Genomic DNA, 19,316 nt, shown 5'->3' with positions numbered 1-19,316 from the left:
CTCAGTCTGCAGCGGGTGCCGTTTTTTTTTCGTGTTGCTGGCAAGCAAGTTTTTTTTTTTTTTTTGGCTAACTAGTTATTTTCACCACATAAAATACTTGGTTCCGTTCATTCAGTTTACTAATATTCTTTGAAGCCAGGTTATTATTTAATTAATTATATGAGACGCCAAATGCGGGACTTTTATTTTGAAACCGTCTGGCTGTGAACAAAAAGCATCTGGTGTGTGTCTCCGTGTTGAAAGTCTGCCTGCAAGGTTTTGCTGAACATAATGAAAATGAGTTACTTAGCACCTGGCTGATAAAGGGCACACGGTTTGTTGTTGTCATTTGTTGTCGCTTCATGACATGTTTAGTATTTGATTCAGATCGTAACTTTTACAGTTTTGAACAGTTTTGATATAGCGTGTTTAAGCTAGCGGAACGCTAATTAGCATTAGCCCAACCGTCCTGTCGGTACAGAGGAGCAGAGATGAGGCTTGTCATTTTATTCATTTCATTTGTATGTTTGTTAATATCAAAAAAGGCATTTTGTGTGGTTTTACGTGACTTTAATATATAAAGTTAACAGTTAATATTTAATACAAATGTCCTGGTTAAAAGTTTAATTATAAGTTAAAAACAATTCATACAGCTCTCTAATAGAGGTTGTCATTTAAGTTATAACAGATTAAAAAAATGAGTTTTCTGTGAATGTAACAATGATTGAAGAAGCTAAGAGAAGAATGCATGATTATATTTTGTGTGAATTTATGATACAATAAGGTCATGATTCATGAAAGAAGATATTTACATCAATTTTTTATACCTTTTTTGTAGCTCTTACGGTGTGTTCGAAGGAGTGTTTAAAGGTTCCTGCAATAAACCATCAGTTAAGGAGAGTCTGACCATCATTCAGCCGGGGATGCTACACAAGGCACGCCAGGAGGACTCTGGCGTGTTTTGTCAGTGCCTGGACGCTATGCTGGACGCGGAAAGTTGCTGCATAACGTGTCACTGGAGGAGAGTGGGTGAGTTGTGTTTTTGTCTCTTTTCAATGCAAACATCGATTCACTCTCGCCAGGTATTCACATAAAGCTGGTATAACATGTGGCCCTCAACTTTGTCGATGTCAGCTTTTTCTCAGTGCAGCAGTGTGAGTTTGAGATCAGGCATGTCATAGTTCGAAGTGACGTCTGTGACATCACACTCGAGCAAGCAGTGTGTTGTTATCAAATTTATATTGTCTCGACATTGAATTGTCCCGCTACGATGTACTCCGCTAGCCTGTGCAACAATATTGTCTGTCCATGGAGAATAGTGGGCAGAAGTATATTTATATTTGGGCTTGTTGTTCTGTATGATTTTAACTATTTATTGTTGCGCGTTGCAGTAACTTCTCACTTCTTCCTCCCACTGAAAGTCCTCTTGGTAGTTTTCCTCACAGTACCTCAGACCAGAGCTTGCATGTTAATATTATAATAACGGCAATGATTTGTTACTTATGGTATGTTTACTGTGTACATAGAGCTTTTGTTTGGTGTTTTACATATGCTTATTTATGTGTTGCACTAAAAATGTTTGTTTTCATTTTTGAAAGATGGATGAGTTTCCAGGAGAAGCTTCACGAGTGGAACCTGGCGGAGTTGATCCCAACTTTTAAAGGTATGTAATAATGTTCAACACAAATCACTTAGTGACTTTTTTTTGACTGAATGAACTAATGCCATGCATCCATCTTCTACTGCTTATCCAGGGCCGGGTAGCGGGGGCAGCAGCCTAAGCAGGGAGACCCAGACCTCCCTCTCCCCAGCCACTTCATCCAGCTCTTCCCGAGGGATCCCGAGGCGTTCCCAGGTCAGCTGAGAGACATGGCCTCTAAGTCTCTGTGAATTCAGCCTGTAATTCAAGTTAAAGTAAACTGTTTTGATATAATCTTTTTCTAAAATACTGTTTTATGTAGTGACAGTTAAATTACATTTCATGACCAATAAAATAATGTTTTGAAGAGTATTTTGTTGTTTGATCATTTGATAGTAATTTATATCGATTTTACATCCACTGAAGTTAAAGTAAATTAAATGAAACATTCTTAGAAAATGTTGGTAATAAAATTGATATTGTTTTTAACCACAGCTATACTGATAACCTGGTAACCCATTTCTTGGTAGCTTTAACTCATCAGCATGAGTAGTTTTTACCCATTGTTGAGTCAAAATCTTGACCCAGCATGCTGGGTCAAATCCTCAACCCAATGCGCTGGGTATAAATAACCCAGCATTGGCTCGGTCCCTTTTGGACCCAGCGCTGGGTTATTAAGACCCAGCGCATTGGGTCAAATCCTCAACCCAATGCGCTGGGTCAAATCCTCAACCCAATGCGCTGGGTATAAATAACCCAGCATTGGCTCGGTCCCTTTTGGACCCAGCGCTGGGTTATTTAGACCCAGCGCATTGGGTCAAATCCTCAACCCAATGCGCTGGGTCAAATCCTCAACCCAATGCGCTGGGTATAAATGACCCAGCATTGGCTCGGTCCCTTTTGGACCCAGAGCTGGGTTAGCAATTTCACCCAATTTGGGTTAGTTTTAACCCAGCAGTTTTAAGAGTGAACTGGGTTCTTCTGTCAGAACTTTCCCATGAATATGATACTATATGCACCTGCATATGTGCTGTGCTGATTGCCAATAGTCACTGCAACGTTATTTCATGAATGAATTATAACCAAACTAATATTACCTGACAACTCCTCCATCATCATGGCTAGTATCAGCAGCTAATAAAACCTACACCTAGACACTCATCGTGGATCATCAAAATACCTATTGTACCTCTTACATTACACATAAAAATAAGACACGTTTTTTACTTAACTTTTATTAATTAATGAATCAATTAAAATCATCAGATGGTCTCGATCCATGACAATAAGCCTGCATTTCACCGACTGCACTGTTTAATTGCGTCAAAAGGTGCATGAATTACTATCTCGCGCGCGCCTCTTACTATCTCGCAAGCGCGAGATATTAAGAGGCGTGCGCAAGATAAAAAAAAAAAAAAAACCCATCCACGTCCAGGGCTCCGTGGCATTCAGGTGCTGCTTACAATAGAATATCAGGAATAACATTTCAGTTATAATTTCATATTAAATGCAACATTCTTATTGGGATAAATTACATTATGAGTATTTTTTACATTGAATCATTTAAATACAATGTGCTGCTAATTATTAAGTATGTTTACTGAGGTAAGGTTTTGGATGCAGGACTTTTACTCTTGACAAACTATTTTTCATTTCAGTGCTTAATTTACTCAAATTAAAAGCTCGGAGTACTTCTTCCACAGGATGACAGCGTGTACAAGACCGTCCGCAAGGTGCTGGACTGCGATGGCTGGTACTACATGTGCACGGAGTAGCTGGAATGCTGCTGGTGTGGAAAGAAGCTGACAGCATTCTTTGTCAGCTGGAGTAGGGGTACATGAGGCAGTTTCCTGCTGTGCTCACCTACAGGTAAATCACAAAATATAGGCTACATGTTGCTCACACTGAAACAAACGAATGAATTACACAAATGTTTTAAAAAATAATTACATAATATTATCCCATCTGTTCTGTATGTTGTCTTGCGAGAGGGTGCTGGCTCAGATGAGGGGAAGGACGTTGGGCAATAGTGCCGCCCGCCTGCGCTCCTACGTGGGGGAGCAGCACACAATGGCGTGGATCAGTTGCTGCGTGCGCTTCATGGCCACTAGAAGCGCGTCACCTCCCCCAGCCCTCCCACAGATGGAACAAGGAAATCCTGTTGTCCTCTACAGTGGACTTGTAAACTTAAATTTATTCAAATTTTACAATTATTATTATTATTATTGTTATTTTTTTTTTACATAAATTAACTTTTTTTTTTTCCTGGGTCTCAGGAGGATATTATTTACCCAGATGTTTCTAATGTTATCTAAACAGACATTGAGGTCAGAGTGATGTCTTACTTTTCCTTTAAATGTAACTTGAATAATTTAAAAAGGTGCACATTGCAACATTGTGAGTAAAAACATGTGTGACCCTCAACATCAAATCAGATCCGCTTCAGACATGATAAAAGATCTGGTGTTGAGTTTAGAGTCCAACAAACCTCAAACAATCATGAAAATAAATACTTAAAGGTAAAAGTTGGAACAATGAATCTATATTTCTGAACAGCACAGGAAATATCAGTTTGACAGATTTTGATATCAGCAGTTTTAGCATCACCAGCCTTTCCAATACTGAAACATGGGAAGAGTTTCTCAGTGAAAGTGTCTCTGTGAGTGCAGATGTGAGTCATGTCTTCAGGGTCGTAGAAGGACACCTCCCCCCTGTCATAGTCCAGCTGGACTCTGATCCTCTGGAGACTCTTCTTCACTCTGACAGTCTCACCATAACCATTAGTGTATTTTCCACCACTATGCCGTAAACACCAGATTCCATATTTTGGTGAATAAAATCTCTCTCCCTTCCTGTCAACTGATTCTTTAACCAAACCAACAGTCCAGCGAGGATGATCTCCCACCTCCACCTCCCAGCTGTGTTTCCCTGAGCTGAAGCCCTCAGAGCCAAACACATTGGTATACTTAGTGAATCTCTCTGGATTGTCAGGAAGCTGCTGCTTTGTGTCTCCATATCTCACACTGGTCAGATCATCAGACAGATGGAGCCAGGGGTTTGCAGTGTTTGGGTCCAGAATGACAGGACTGAAGTGGATCTGGTCCTTCATCTTCTCCCAGACTCTGAAGGACAGGTTGCCCAGGTGTTTGGCCACATCTATCAGCGCTCCTGAGACCAGCTGTGGATCTGGCAGTGAGCACTGGACTCTGGCTCTGGTCTGAGTGGCTTTATAACTGCTGAGGAATGGCACGTTGTGTTTCTGCAGCTCTTCTTCAACAGCACAGATACTGTCTGACAGAGAGGAGAGCTGCTCCTCAATCATCTTCATCTCTCTGCTGACAGTCTTCCCCTTCTGCTCCTCTTCCTCCCTCAGAGCTGCCAGTCTGGACTCCTCTTCCTCTTTCAGGAACTGGTGGAGCTTGTTGAACTCTGCTCTGATCTGCCTCTCTGTGGACAACAGCTGCTTCTTGGAGTGTTGAATCACTTCATTGTATTTTTTCTTCACTTGTCTGTATTTGTTCCTTTTGTCCTGTAGAGACTTTAAGTCAGATTTCAGCTGCTCCTTCAGCTCACTGACTGCTTGTTCTACAGGAACCACCTTGTGACTCTGGTGGAGAGAAAACTCACAGACAGGACACACAGCTCTCTGCTCATCCTCACAGAACAATTTAGGCTCTTCTTGATGTTTACTACACACCACCTCCACCTTCTTCTCTCCTTTTTCTGTCTCAGATGATACAGATTTCTGTCTCCCAGTAAAGGAGTCAGCCAGTTGCTTCAGAGCTTCACTGGTAGATGATCCTTCGAGGATTTTCTTTTACAGATGGGACAGTTTTTGTTTTCAGTTTGTTCCCAGAATCTCTGCAGGCAGCTTGAACAGAAGCTGTTGTTGCAACTCAGAGACACAGGATCTCTGAAAGTCTTTGAACACACATGGCAGCTCAGGTAACTTTCCACAAGAGCAATTTTCTCAGCCATTTGTTACTGAAGATATTCTTTAGCAGGACCCACCAAGTGTCTGTCTCTTCTCTTTATTGCTTTAGATACTCCAATGGTGTGTTTTACAGCAGAGATCTCACAGCCTGTAATGGCGTCTCAGCTCTGTTCAACAGCATCAAAATATATTTCATTTTCTTTCACCTCTGTCACAGATTAAATTATTACCATGATAAATGCTGTCATGTCAGGTTGTCACCAGCAGGTGGAGCTGTCAGGATGTCATTCAGAGTTGACTATTGTTTTCTCTTGACTCAGAAGAACATAATTTCCTTGTTCTGGAAGTCGTTATCCTGTAACAAGATAAAATTTTCATGTAAAAAAACTTATGACCTCATGTTTTGTTTCACAAAACAAAGAATACAAACTCTCATGAAACTCCACAAACAGGAAGAGCTTTTTTTCTTTAGTCCTCCAGTGAGGACTGATCATTCTCAGCAGGATGTCAGATTTTTAAATCTGATCAAATCCATCATAAAATGATAAGAGGTAGTGCTGATGATTAACCTGTGCAGATAACAATAATATTCATGTAAATAAATTACAGAACGAGTTCAAATGTTTTTCTTCTGTCCCAAACTGTTTGTAAATCAAAAACTCACCAACTTTTGTTTCTCTTCAATTTGACTCTTTCAGTCCCAGAAATGTTCATTGTTCAGTAGAGATCTCTCACAGTGTGCAGTCGTCGTGGCTCCGTTCAACAATGTCAGAATTTCTTTCAACGTCACCAACCTCTTTTATAAGTTAGTCAGTACTGGTAGCCATCTGATTTTATCACCAGCAGATAGAACAGGATACTTCACAAGCTGCCCTTCAGCACCTGGAAGACTTCCAAGTTCATCCCGGACCCAAACATGTTTAAACCTCTGTTTCTCTCTGTGTGCTGATCTGACCAGTGTGAGAAATCTTAAGTTTCAGACACCAACAGGAAGGTGAAGAGTTTGATCTCATCAAGATGTTGTTTGTGATGTTTCATGTATAACAATCAAAATATATTTTGTCAAAGTGAAGGCAAATAAACTGTTGGAAACACTGTTACAGTTTTTATTGATTGCTTTGACCTGTTTAAACAAACTGGAATCCACTCGGTTTTCATCATCACTGTCTCAGCAGAGCCCAAGACACCTCTTGCAAATGTGTTAACCCTTTCTCATTGGATTGGCACATTTTCCCCACCCTTTTGCAGAACAGTTAACACGGATGTCATTCAAGCAGTCCAAACTCCATTGTTTTAGCTATGGTAACCAAACAGAAACCATCTGTTCCTAACTATTAGAAACTACCTACATCAGTATGAAATCACTAAAGCACCTGTTTGACACTCCTAAACACAAATCTTCAATGAGCTATCAGTCTACAGGCCTTAAAAAGTGCAGCGGCTGTGTTATTCTTTGCCAACTTGGATTGAAGAGGTCTAAGGCAGATGAGAGTGAGAAATAGGTGCAGAGGAATGTCAAGGTTGGATGGCATGCAAGAAGATTTTTCCCTTGGTTCATTGCAAGAGAGGATAATGAATGTGATGTGGATGAGGCCATGTGGCCCCATCATCAAGACAGAAGAGCCTGAGTATCAATAGTGGCAATTTCTTATACTCTACAGTAATAGATTGCCATACTTTACTGTAATATTTTATATCTTTATCTTCTTTTCTATGTTTTAAAACGGGTCAGTTGTTCAGGAAAATGCATGCTGTGAACTTGCAGAAATGTTTTGTGAACTATGAGACTACCAGCTTTCTTATTTTCTTATACTCTAATAGATTTTATTTTGGTTTCCATGTATTTTGTGTAATATTTACAGTATTTCAGTTTTCAGCCACAGTTCGAAAAAAAGAATCAATGGAATCAAAAAATGCATCAACGCATTTCTGATTCTGGATTCAATTCTTTGCAAGAAGGCAAATTTTACAACAAATGGCACTGGCATGAAAGCTACGTAGAGTAATAGGCCACAATGACAAGCAATGGTGGACCGATTCACACTGAGTGCTGTATTTTGTATTTTGTTGTCCACTGTGTAATGGTTGATTGGAAGATTGCATATTTTAAATGTTTTGGCACGGTTAGAGCCTTTTGCAAACAAAATGAGTCATTTTGACCATGAGTGCCACTGTTTCGGCCTGTGTGTTAACTGTTTTGAGAATGTGAAGTTTGAGTTGACTGCTGCATCAAAGCAATCAATAAAAACTGTAATGAAAAGACCTCTGATCTCTTCTGTTTGACAAACTTTGTGTCTCTGCATGTATTCATGTTTGAATAATATCAGCTTACACATATTTATATAAGTAAAGACATTTTCAGAAACTTTTCTTTGTTCAGTGCTCAGGTTTGCTGCTCTACAGCTCTCACTGTCCTTGGAGTTTGTGTGGCAGCTGTTTTATTGCCTGATCTGTTATGTGTTCTTATGAGATCTGCTCTGTCATAATTTCATGAAAGTCATAAGAATCTTGTTTACGGTCACAACACTTAACACTAAACACTGTATCTGTTTTAACAGACCTATGTCAGATCATGACATAATTTCAGTCTTTCTTTTCAGAGATAATCAGGTAATAATGCTGAATGTTTCTTTACTGAATCAATCAGATGTCTACTCTGTTCACACTAAATATCACACTTTTAATTGATATGATTAAAGGTGCACTGTGCAGTTTTAGGGAAGAAATTTTACTTTAGATAAACAAGCTCTTCGTTTTTGTGACTAACAAACAAACTGACCTTAAAGGACAACACAATTTCATTCTGTTTTACTTTGTATATATTTGGCGGACCCTGCCATCTTTCTAGTTTCAAACAATGTTCTGTGACCTCATTTCCCCCTGAGAACAGCTTTTTTATTCAGTTATGGATGAAATGAATATTTGTAATTTGATAGTTTGCATTATTACCTAATTAATATTGTTACTTTTAGCACACTAATTCAATGTATTTACTCATAAAATCTTAATTGTCTTTCAAAAGTGACAATTAACTTTTTAACTGAAAGCAGTGAGGTTTAAACTTTTTTAGTGTTTTTCAAGAAAACCTGGAAGACTTCCAAGTTCATCCTGGAGCCAAACATGTTTAAACCTCTGTTTCTCTCTGTGTGCTGATCTGACCAGTGTGAGAAATCTTAAGTTTCAGACACCGACAGGAAGGCAAAGAGTTTGGTGTCATCAAGAAGTTTTGTGTAATATTTCATATATGACATTAAACATATATTTTGTCACAGTGAAGAAAAATAAACTGTTGGCAACACTGTTGATGGAAAGACCTCTGATCTCTTTGATATTATCATAAACTGTGTGTCTCTGTATGTAGTCATGTTTGATTGGATAATTTTTTATAAATAAAGACATTTTCAGAAACTTTTCTTTGTTCACTGCTCAGGTTTGCTGCTCTACAGCTCTCACTATCATTGGACTTTGTGTTGCAGCTGTTTTATTGCCTGATCTTTGTTACATGTTCTTCCTTGTGAGATCTACTCTGTTATATTTTATTACAAGTTATGAGAATCTTGTTTAGGGTCACAACACTTAAAACTAAACACTGTATCTGTTTTACCACTTGTGTCAGATCATATGACATAATTTCAGTCTTTCTTTTCAGAGATAATCAATTAGTAATGCTGACTGTTTCTTTACTGAATCAATCAGATGTCTACTGTGTTCACACTAAATATCACACTCTTAATCACTATGATTACAGTTTTTGCCTAATGCTTAAACACTAAAAGTGGTTGCTATGCCCAAAGCATCACAAGCTCTAACTTTGGTGACCATGCCCTAAAGAAAAGCACCAACCCTGTAAACACAATATATGCTTTGCACTGTGTTTGAAATTCTCCAACACACTTCTTGCAAAACAATACACTCTGTTTTTTACATAAGACACATTGTTCAAAAAGGAAAGCTTATGCAATCGTTGGGAAAACACATCTATATAAAATACAAAACACAACTAAAATTGGAAAAGCACACAGACTCACACACATGAAAACATTTAAAATCTAACAGTAGACCAATCAGTATAAGCCATAGCACTACAAATACACCTGATGTGAGCTCAGCTCCTTTGTGCCAACTTTGGAAATGTGGAAGCAGAAAGAGGAAGAGGGAGAGTAAGAGCAGCAGCAGGACGAGGAAGAGGACGAAGAAGGAGAGCAGGCAACAGTGACACTGCATCACCACTCCATCCTCGGTCCCTACAACACAGCCCTCATTATTCGCTTTCTGGACACACTTCATGACACAGTAGTCCAGTACGGGCCACAGCCCCAGTTTGTTGTCATCTGGGATAATGTCAGTTTCCATTGGGCTGCTCTGGTCCGGGAATGATTCACCAACCATAATAGATTTATGGCACTCAACTTGCCACAATACACCCCATTTTTGAATCCAATTGAGGAGTTCTTTTCAGCATGGCGCTGGAAAGTTTATGACCATCAGCCACATGCCCGCATGCCTCTTCTACAAGCCATGGAAGAGACATGCGGTGACATTGAGGTGAGGTCCATACAGGGTTGGATATGGCATGCAAGGCGATATTTCCCCCGTTGCTTGGCAAGGGAGGACGTTGCCTGTGATGTGGATGAGGTGATGTGGCAAAATGCCAACAGGAGACAGGATCCATAGCCTAAATGTCTTCCAGTCATCCCCTTACAACACTATGTTTTGTAGAACATTCTAGTTGTACCACGTCTTTGTGTTTTGTTTTTTTTACTTTTGCAAAAACCTGAAAAACAATAAAAAATTCTGAAGTGTTTCCATTTTGTTTTCATGTGTCTAGATCAACTGTAGTGGATCAATCTTTCAAAAAAACATAACAAAAAAGTCTGTATGAGACGTTTAAAGTAAAAAACCATCCAAAGTACTGAATACAGCTGTGTTTTGCATAAAGCACATCTCTGTGTTGTTGCTGCTAGGAAACAATAATTCAAAGGTGCATGTGTTTAACGATTTGATGCTAAAAACAGTTTTGAAATGGGATTGTTAGGTTTTGTTTCAAGAGTTTCATTTTGCCGTATAAGTTAGGAGTTTATCTCCATGTGCTGTGTCTTACTCGACCTGTGTGTTAAGTTATGACACAGTGAGCCAAAGTCTGCAACATGTGTGTAAGCATTCGGCAAAAACTGTAAAGGTGCACCGTGCAGTTTTAGGGTAGAAATGTATTTGAGATAAACAATCTCTTTGTTTTTGTGACTGATAAACAAACTGACCTTAAAGGACAACACAATTTCATTCTGTTTTACTTTGTTTATATGTGGCGGACCCTGTCATCTTTCTGGCTTCAAACAGTGTTCTGAAGACCATATTTTCATCAGAGAACAGCTTGTTGATTCACTCATCGATGGAATAAATATTTTCAAAGCTACACAGTGCCCATTACACTTTTTATTGATTGCTTTGATGCAGCAGTCAACTCAAACTCCACATTTTCAAAACAGTTAACACACAGGCCGAAACAGTGGCACTCATGGTCAAAATGACTCATTTTGTTTGCAAAAGGCTCTAACCGTGCCAAAACATTTAAAATATGCAACAAAAGCTAATTTTGCCTTCAAACAACACAACTTGCAAACAAGTGTATGAGCTCTTCCAATCAACCATTACACAGTGGACAACAAAATACAAGCACTCAGTACGAATCAGTGCACCATTGCTTGTCATTGTGACCTATTACTCTACGTAGCTTTCATGCCAGTACCATTTGTTGTCAAATGTGCCTTCTTGCAAAGAATTGAATCCAGAATCAGAAATTCTTTGATGCATTTTTTGATTCCATTGATTCTTTTTTTCAAACTGTGGCTGAAAACTGAAATACTGTAAATATTGCACAAAATATAAGAAAATAAGAAAGCTGGTAGTCTCATAGTCCACAAAACATTTCTGCAGCTTCACAACAAACATTTTCCTGAACAACTGACCTGTTTTAAAACATAGAAAAGAAGTTAAAGATATAAAATATTACAGTAAAGTATAACAATCTATTAATGTAGAGTATAAGAAATTGCCACTATTGATACTCAGGCTCTTCTGTCTTGACGATGGGGCCACATGGCCTCATCCACATCACATTCATTATCCTCTCTTGCAATGAACCAAGGGAAAAATCTTCTTGCATGCCATCCAACCTTGACATTCCTCTGCACCTATTTCTCACTCTCATCTGCCTTAGACCTCTTCAATCCAAGTTGGCAAAGAATAACACAGCCGCTGCACTTTTTAAGGCCTGCAGACTGATTGCTCATTGAAGATTTGTGTTTAGGAGTGTCAAACAGGTGCTTTAGTGATTTCATACTGATGTAGGTAGTTTCTAATAGTTAGGAACAGATGGTTTCTGTTTGGTTACCATAGCTAAAACAATGGAGTTTGGACTGCTTGAATGACATCCGTGTTAACTGTTCTGCAAAAGGGTGGGGAAAATGTGTCAATTCAATGAGAAAGGGTTAACACATTTGCAAGAGGTGTCTTGGGCTCTGCTGAGACAGTGATGATGAAAACCGAGTGGATTCCAGTTTGTTTAAACAGGTCAAAGCAATCAATAAAAACTGTAAATTCCCCTAATCAAATACTTAACATAAGCTTTCGCCATCTTCTGTTTAAATTCTGATGAAAAATATTAGAACACTTAAAAATGAATTGAAAACTTTTATTTCCATTGACTTAACATGTTGTAGATTATTATACATAACCGTATCTAACATTTTACTGTAGCTCTGTAGGTAGAGTGGGTCATCCAGTAATTGGAAAGTTGCTGATTTGATGTTGAAGTATTCTTAAAGATACTGAACCCCAAATTGCTCCTGATAACCTCTGCCATGTGTGTGTGAATGGGTGAATGTGACAAAGTGATGTAAAGAGCTTTCAGCGATCAGATGACTGGAAAAAGTGATATAGAAATGTTCATTTGCTTTCACTGTACTCAAGTAATAATTTGAGGTACTTTTAGTTATCTGAGTATTTGGATTCATGTCTTACAATTCTCATTTTCAGAGGTAAATCTTGTACATATTTCATACATCAAATTTATGATCAGTGTAAAAAATATGCATTGTTATAGATGAAACTGCCGCTCAAAATTAGCACTGTTTTGACAACATTAAGATGCTGATTACAATAAAATATCAGGAATAACATTTCAGTTATAATTTCATATTAAATGCAACATTCTAATTGAGACAATTTGCATAGTAAGTATTTTTACATTGAATCATTTATATAAAATGTGCTGCTAATTATTAAGCATGTTTACTGATGTAAGGTTTTGAATGCAGGACTTTTACTCTTGTCAGACAGAGTATTTTTCATTTCAGCTTACTCAAATTTAAAGCTCTGAGTACTTCTTCCACCACCGACTGCTATCTGTGCACATACAGGTTAGTACTTGCTGTTAAGAATAAACTACACTGTATGTATGTAAGTTCCAGGAGCAGAACCAGACAGGCTCTCCTCAGCGTTATGGTGTCCTCATTCTGCATTTGACCTAAATGGAGCTCTCATTCCACGTATCACTTAACCCAAACTCTCCCACAGGAACTCTGAATTACTGAATACACAAGCAGAGCCTCTACACTGAGGGTCAACACGTGGAAAACTGTGAGACTGTGTGTGTTTTCAGTGTGTAACAGCCTAGCTGGAGAGATCCAGAGCTGTGAGGAAGAGAAACAGAGGAGGGGTGATCAATTAATATTTGATTGGCTCCTCTCCGGCCCCGTGTTGGTGTGCTGTAATATTGATGTGGTCCCGAGGCCTTGAGGTCGGCTCTCTCGGGCTCACAGGTACATTAGCACACTGCTCGCAAATGTGAGCCCTCCCTGACCTCCTAGTAGAAACAAACAGTGTGGAATGAATGTGATGACTATTTGTCTCTGTATATGTACAAGAACATGTTTGGGTATTTACACGAAAGTCAAGGTGTCGACAGACTGGCAGGTACAGACAAGTTTACAGCAAAGATATACAGCAACAGTGATAATCTGGTGATGAATGAGTTATAAGTGCTGATAAATATACTGCAGGACTGACGAGGGAAAGTAGAAACAGGCGAGCAGGTGGAGGTGAAAGTCAGGTGACTGGGACAGATGGGAGAGTCTGAGGACATCTGGTGGACAGACTGAGAATGGCAACACAGTGGCTTGAGAAATGTGAATGTGGCTGAGGAGAAGGACAGAAAGGAAGAATAGGCTAAAACTACAGCTCAGGTGACAACAGGTGATGAATACATTTGTAGCTTTAGGTGTTACAGCAAATTGTGACATGTGTAACCCACATAGAGTCAAATAAACACAATTATAATACCACATTTAAATAACAACTTCTATCAGTGGATATTCATGTTTCAAAGAAAGACAAGTCATTAATGCAAAGCTCAAACTATACAGCGCATGTTCCAAAATAAAAGAAATAGAAGAATCACACAAACACATGAAACAAACAGAATATAACCTGACTTGGTAACCAGCATTGTCTTTGATAATATTTTGTTGTCTTTTCAATATTTCGTCCAAGAGTCTTCCAACAAGAAGTAATTGCATCAAAAAAGTCCTTGAGAAAAAGGACAATATAGACATAGAGTGCACTTCGGTCTCTACTTACACCACATTTGTGGTTTAATTGTATTATTATTTTTGGGTTATTTGTATATGATACTAATTGTTTATTGAACATGATGTTACAAATGATGACAACTGTATAGAGGACATAAACTGTGACATTTTCATGCTTCATATTTTGTGTAGCCTAAAAAAATATGTTAAAATGTCATTTTAGATTGAGAAAAGTTTGAAATAAATAATAATAATAAAAAAGAGATCAAAAAGTTAGAGGGGCGGGGTTCAATGATGTAGATTAATGCTAATGAGACAATCATAAAGCTGCAGAGATTTTAAGTCAAGGATGCAGACTTGTCCCTCCCCCTCTGCACACACAATGTGTTCACAATGATTTCCATTAATCAGCAGTCTAAATCCAGAACTTTTCATCAAAACACCAATAAAAATCCTGTGGTTTCAGAGTTTAAACTAATCTTTTATTAACAATCTTAAATAAGTGGCTTTTGATTTTTCTGCACTGCACTTCCTTCGGATCACCTGTCAAACTTTTCTTTCTTTTTCTTTCTCAAATTATTTATGCAACAAGGCCAATGTACACAGAAAAAGGCACTTTCAACCATCGAAACACTCACTCAGTTTCTGGTCGAGCAAGAGAGACAGAGAAAAGGTTCCAAGTGTATCAAGTGAAATACAACTCAACTCAAAAAGACACAGATAAATAAAACAAATGAATAAAAAATGAAATAATAATCATAATAAATAAATAAAATAAAGAATAAAAAAGCAGGGCTCATCTCAAATTAATTTGCACAGCATGAATAAAAACAGAATACTTTGGCAGCTTTTTTATCATTCATAATCGACAGAGATTTACTCAGCAGTTTTAACTTTCTGTTTATCAGACAGGGTTTAGTTTTGAAATATCTGTATTTACATAAAAATCATTTACTCCAGCCTGCTTGTCACTCCAGGAATGTAGGACTGATTCACATTGAAACAACACATGTTCCAGACTTTCAATTCAGTTCACTTTCACAAAAAACGCAGTCAAAGTTAAACCTCAGTCTCAAGAATTTTTGTGTTGAATAAATCTCATTGAAGATTTTGAAGTTCACCTCCTCGACCTTAGGAGGGAGAAGGAATGAAACCCACTCTGTATTATCTTAAGCTAATTGGCTTTAAATTCGTCGAAAACATAATTTCTTCTGATTGGGTTCAGGAAACATTCTTGTAATGATAACTGATAATAACTGTCACGTAAATCAATTCCTTCTAAGCAGAGCTGTCTTAGCTCACCTATCAAACATGAGCAGTAAAGCTTTTACTTCCTGTTCACTTGTAATTAAATCTGACTATCTGTAGGTGGCGCCATTTTATTTATCTGTCGCTGCTGTTGTGTGGTGCAGCTCTACAATGTGTCATGTTCTGCATTATGTTCCATTTCATACCGTTATGTTGAGCGGGTGCTACATTGTCATATTGCATTATATCACCTTACCCTCAGCATTAAAGTTTGATGTGAAGTCTCTCCTTCTGCACCCTCACAGAGCTCCTCACTGGGGTCAGAAGTTCAAAGAGGAGTTAGTGCTCTTGGATGTCAACACATCAGGAGCTGTAGATGTGTTTTGAGTCGGTGACGGGGTCACGTTTTTTTGCATGACGCCTTCTTACCTGGAGTAGGTGCCTCCTCTGTTGTCGGCAGAGAAGAAGAAAAAGAGGCGAGTAGGCCCAGCAGGGGGCACGTTGTAGCTCAGCGGGATGTCTGACTGGACTATTTTCTGCTCTCTTCCTCTCTCACATGTGGATTCAACTGCTTCGTGTCGATGTCTTGTTAGGGTTAGAACACTTCTTTTTTGTGCTCTTCTTTATTTCCTTTATTGACGGAATGTGTAACTGAAAAACTGAGTTGCATGTTTGCCATCACAGCAATCTATTGATCAGATGCAGGAGGAAAACTACAGTTTGCATTTTTGACATCAAAATATGGCAACGTTTAGAGTCAACTGCACCGGACTCCTGGCTCTGTCAAAGTTTTGTCAATGTGTTTTTGAACTCTAACAGGCTAGAATCAAGACTTTTATTCATTCTTTGGAAAAATATTTGTCACTTTATATTTTTACAACAAGTGCAACACTATGAATGCCCTCCAGAAAAAACTGTTAATGTGCTTGGTTATCCCCACATTTAAGCTTTCCCTTTAGGTTTGAAGCATAACTTCCTGAAAAGTCTGGATTCAGGTCTCTGTCATGGAGTCATTCACTGCAAATGAAGGAAGTGATATAGATAATCACAGGTGAATATAGACTCTGTGCCTGGAGGATGATGATTAAACCTCTAACTTTAGGTCTGAGGGCTCAATTCTTAATAGACATCTCTTGAATGATGGCATGTTTACTGCTTATTTACACTTTACTGACTGCAGGCATCTTCTTGCCACATTGTAGAAGCATAATATCATCAAGGTGAAAGGAGAAAAGACAGACCTCAGAAGAGGAGTGAAACTAAAACTGTGGCTACCTGCAAGATGTCAGAAAAGAGTAGAAAAATGTGCTAAATCCTCTGTAAGTGTTGAAAATGGTCACAAGAAAATGCACACAAGAAAAAATATGACATTATTTACAGTGGAAAAGACTGGAGTAATGTAAGAGAGAAAGAACACAGAGGGAGAGAAAAATGGGGACCATCTTTGGGGATTACCAGGTCATATTTATGGAGGATCATAGTTTATTCTTTTTAAACTTGGCTGAATCATTCAGCAGCTTTTGCTTCAGAGATGTTTCACTTTTTTTTTCTTTCTTTTTTTTGCAGTAGAGCACTGGGACACGTAAACCAAGGCCACCGGAAAAATACACACTTAAATGCAACTCACTCACACACGCAGGCACTCACACACAAGCTGAATATGATCACACGTGTCGCCATAGACTCATATAAAACAGAAACACCCTGAGGAATATTAATGAACAACAAAACACATTTTTTCATCTGAACAAATACCCTGAGTTTGTTCCCCAAATAGAAATCACTTGTGTTTGTCTGTTTGTGTGCGTGTGTGTTTGTGTGTGTGTGTGTGTGTGTGTGTTATTCTGATGCAGCCAGCAGGTGCACAGCTCGGCAGCCAGATGTTTAAAACAAACAAAAGTATGTTTTAGACAGCATGGATGAGACAGGCAGCGCTACCTGACAATACTGTGATCTGTGTAAGGCACCTGGAGCTGCCTGTGTGTCACACACACACACACACACACGCACACACACACACACACACACACACACACACACATGCACACACATGCACAGCACACACATGCACACACACACACACAGAGGCAGTAAATCACACACACCAACAATGAATGTTACTTCGAGATTTAAAACCGAATATTTGCTTTCACACACACACACATTCAACACCGCCTCAAAGATCCCTTAAGGAAAGAACCTCATTTGTTTCACCATGGAGACGGAGGAGGTGGAAAAAGACACTTGGCCCTTGGAGGATTCCCATGTATACGAAACAAGGCACACACACACACACACACACACACACACACACACACACACACACACACTGACCTCACTTTAATGTTAAGGTAATGTTTTTGTGCCATGATTCAACTGATTCTACTCAGGCCTCACTGTTAATCTTCCGATTCCTCCCCTCATCATCATTAAGCCCACTGAAGATCTGTTTCCTCCTGATGTCAGTCATGAAAATCATCCCGTTCTATCCCCTCAGCACACACACATGCACACACAGATACACTCTGGGCCACAGTTTCTCCAGGATAGACACTCTAAACGTCTTAAGGGGCGATCGGACTGGGAGATCCTCTGGACAGCCCGGTTTGCGTCACCAGCTGTCTCAGATGCATCAACCACCTAGATCAGACTGTCCACCGGCAGAAATGGCAGCCTCGCCTCAGTCCCCTGGCGAGCAACGCATCATTAGCCGCCATCTTGGTCCTCACACTTGCTGCATACACCAAGAGCAGAGGGAGGCTGCAGGACGGGCTGTGTAGGAAGGCGAAGTGAAGCTGGCTTTTATTATTTTTTTTGTTCTGGTTTTGAAGCTTTGAAGTTTGAAAAGAATTTAAAAATAAATAATCATAAGATAGGACACTTAGTGATTCAGTTCAGTTTATGAAGCTAGAAAACCAAGATGTATTTTTCCAGTGAGGGTCCCATTAACTCCCAAGGTAGCATCGTTATCTTTACCCCATAAATTACATACTTGCAAAAGTAATGATGTTCACCTCAGTTGTTCTTCTCAGCGCCTGATACGGTTGGAATATATGTCCCATGTTGTGAAAAAGCGAGACTGTCATGCCTTCTTGTCTTTTTGATTCTGTGAAAGTATCAAAACGTTCATCATGCACACCGCCTGTATCCACATACTGTGGCTTAAAACAAGATGTCAGGACTTTTGGGAGTTGACACACTGTGGGAGGTTTCTTCTCAGGCCTGTGAGAGCTGACCAATCAGAGCAGACTAGGCTTCACAGGTGGTGGGCTTTAAAAAGAAAGGTGCTGCAACGGAGGGTGAACTGAGCTGCTGGACAGCAAGAGAAAAATAAAATGTTTTTTAAACATGAAATGAGAGGAAATGAGTGGAGGAATGTGTGAATATAAAGGCCACTATCAACAATAAATTCAGTGCTTGTGCAGCAGAGTCGTGTGCTGGGTCAGAAAGTTGTCTCTTCCAAAGCCCTGGAGGGTTTCATTCAGCCTCTGGTAATGTTGTTATGACGGCTGAGCTAATGCAGCATCCTGTCATGTAGTTGTGTGGCTGTTTCCCTCAGGAACTGTTGTGAGTGTGTGTGTGTGTCTTACTGAAGAAGCGCAGAGGAAGGAGGGAGGATATTACGGTACATTAAGACAGGGATTATACTGACCATGCTGACATCAACATATTGGCTAATTGACAAGGGTGGGGGGGGTATACATGCTCTTTACCAAATCCTCTTTGGGCTCAGACTGAATAAAACACTTACAGGGTGAATGAACGTCTGCAGCCACATCCTCATGGACACTTACACACGAGAGGGGATTAGTGAGACTTCATGGCACTGAAAAGTTGTGTGTGACCCGCAGCTGTCTAATTAAAAACTGAGAGGAGCTGGAAAAGATTGCAGGGAACAGAGCCAAGTCCAGAAGTTGATGCCTGGGTG

General features: G+C 39.3%; 1 long non-coding RNA gene and 1 pseudogene across 1 annotated transcript; one reads left to right on the top strand and one right to left on the bottom strand.

The window, feature by feature from the left end:
• The first annotated feature begins 203 nt into the window (after positions 1 to 203).
• On the top strand, positions 204 to 1,956 carry LOC115581212 (uncharacterized). Its single transcript, XR_003984002.1, has 4 exons — positions 204 to 313; positions 818 to 1,008; positions 1,578 to 1,642; positions 1,734 to 1,956. It is a non-coding gene; the product is annotated as an uncharacterized LOC115581212 (long non-coding RNA).
• Positions 1,957 to 3,374: 1,418 nt separating this feature from the next.
• On the bottom strand, positions 3,375 to 5,603 carry LOC115581682 (nuclear factor 7, brain-like; annotated as a pseudogene).
• Between the last annotated feature and the right edge of the window lie 13,713 nt (positions 5,604 to 19,316).

The sequence above is a fragment of the Sparus aurata genome, chromosome 5 (assembly GCF_900880675.1).
Source record: "Sparus aurata chromosome 5, fSpaAur1.1, whole genome shotgun sequence".
Classification (NCBI taxonomy): Eukaryota; Metazoa; Chordata; class Actinopteri; order Spariformes; family Sparidae; genus Sparus; species Sparus aurata.
This window is presented reverse-complemented; position numbering and strand designations above follow the sequence as displayed.